Source organism: Nicotiana tabacum, chromosome 22 (genome assembly GCF_000715075.1).
Source record: "Nicotiana tabacum cultivar K326 chromosome 22, ASM71507v2, whole genome shotgun sequence".
Taxonomy (NCBI): Eukaryota; Viridiplantae; Streptophyta; class Magnoliopsida; order Solanales; family Solanaceae; genus Nicotiana; species Nicotiana tabacum.
This window is the reverse complement of record NC_134101.1, coordinates 129,495,066-129,497,653: the sequence shown is the minus strand read 5'-3', so window position 1 is coordinate 129,497,653 and position 2,588 is coordinate 129,495,066.

Genomic DNA, 2,588 nt, shown 5'->3' with positions numbered 1-2,588 from the left:
AATAGGCTATAATTGCAATTACATGCATTTTAGCTTAAAAATACCAAATAGATTTGTAAAAAATATACAAAAATTGTTAATTATATTTTGGTGTAAATATGAGAATAAAATAAGTTATTCACCAAAATGATAATCTTGGAAATAATTATTGGATTTTGTACTGCTAAAAATAGACAATAAATTGATTTTAAAATCTTAAAAATTAGGAAAAAATACCAAAACTCTTGGGCATGCTTATATATGTATGTACATGCTATTTTTAAAGTATTTTGTATATAAAAATACATAGGAAAAAATTGGGTATCAATATTCTCAAGGAATTTGAAGTACTTATCCTTCAACTTCAGATAAATGTCTTTGCATCTCTTCTCCCGACTAGCACTCTCAATCTCCAGGACGACCATTTACAAAATAAATGAAGTGAGAACCTATGAAAGAATAAAGCCTAAAGAAAATAACGGATAGCAAATGTACTTACCCGAAGGGCAAGGCCGGAAGTGTTATTTGAGAGGTCACTATCATCTATAGTCTTGAGGGTCTTACCCTCAACTTCAGAACAAAGAGGGACAAGGGAGAGGATAATCTTTTCGGTATCCAAAAGAAGACTACTGTCCATCATGATTGATATAGTCCTCGACCCCCCTTCCAACCTCACTTCAAATTGAGTAAGCCCCTCGTCAATCATCCTTAACTCGTCCACGTCCATGTCGGAGTCAGATCCAACATCCTCCTCAATGACGGCTTTCCTTCTATCATCAATCGAGGAAGGCACATCTGCCACGACCTCGGAAGATGAGGCCTCTTCGCACCTCAAAGGAATAGGGCCGTCATTGCTTACCACACTTTCATCCGCCTCCACCACGGGACACATATTCGTTTCCTCCAAATAAAGGGCCTCCAAACTTGCCTCTAGGCTCTCCCCAATATTGCACTGTGGCTGTTTCCCAAAGGACAAGGCCACAATCCCATACGACGACAGTTGACGGTCTCTCTCCCCCGACATCTATAGCCCTCCTCTTACGAGGCATCAAACCACCATCTTCAGGAGAGACATCTTCCTCATCAATTAGCGAATAAGTTTCGGAGGAAGGAGCCTGATAAGTGGAGATTTTGACTGCTTTTTAGCGCCTTTTAGCTTTTGTTTTAGTCTAAAAGCAATGAATTGTGTTCCTAAAACTAATGAAATTGTGCAAAATTGCATGAATAATGGAAGTTGATCTCCCGAGATGAAATATAACTCAAAAAAGAGTATTCCGAAGCACAAGGCAATAAAGGGTGCAGAAGCACAAATGTGCGGTCCGCAGAAGAAATTGTGGACCATAGAATTCCATCTGCGGCCGCAAATCAAGAGGTAAGAATTCAGCAGAAATTCGCGCAAAGTGCAGACTGCACAAGAATTGTGCAGCCACAAAGCTGGGCTAAGAGTCAAAAATCAGAAAGCATGCAAAAAAGGCCAAGTCCAGAAGCCTTCGTGAATTGCGAACTGCACAAGAATTATGCGCTCGCAGAAGAGTAGCCTTGCAGTCATAGTCCTAAATTTTGCGGACCACAAAAGATTACCTCGCGACCGCAGTTTAGAAATATGCGACCGCAGAACTCCAGTTCCTGCCAGATGAAGAAATCTGTGGACCGCACATGGAATTGTGTGGCACAGAACCTCCTGAGGGGCATTTTTGTCCGAGATTTTCAACCTTGAATAAATAGATGAGTTTCACAAAATTAGGTCAAGTTTTGAATATCTGAAGTTGTTTAGCCATTTTTCTTTACTACTTTAGGAAGTTTTGCATTATTTTGGTGTTTTAACATTAGATTTCTTTATATTAATCTTCCAATATGAGTTCAATTAGCTTTTCTTCTCTATTTTTCGTAATTTCTATCATGAGTAGCTAGACTTCTACTAGGGTTGTAACCCAACCCTAGAGTGTAAACCTTATGGGTGATTAATTTAGTGCTTGTTTATGATTGAGTGTTTACTATTTAGCTTAGTTCATGCTTTAATTATAGAATTAATGGTTGCAAATATTGATTCATGCCTATTTGACTTAGTCTCTACTTGAGAAAGAGGGACCTAGTCTAGGATAACTTAGCTAACAAGGAATTGGGTCAATTGAGAGATTGATTAACCTAATTAAAGGGTTCAACCTAGAGATAGTAATAACCCGTCTTGAGCTCTTATCAACTATTTTGGTTGATACTCATTTGGTTTTGAGAAAGCTAAATTAGGCAAAGCCACTCTCTGACCGAGAGATATTGAGTGGGTAATGTATAGTTGTGAGCTATAATACACCCTAATAAACAAAACAAGCATTAAAGTCTTTATCCCATTAAACAAGCACCTAGGTCATAGTCACAGCCCTAGATTTTTTATCCATTTGGAAAAACCTTAAAAATAATTATCTCTAGTCTCCTTTCTTTATTTTGCATATATTAGAGTAACATTAGAAATAGAAAACAAATCCTTGTTGTGGAAGTGCAATAAGATAGCCCATCTACTTACTTCGAATATGTACTCCTAGCTCTCATCTAACTCCTAGTGGATTCGACCCTGACTCCTAATTGGGTATTTATTATTGCATACAACCGTTTAA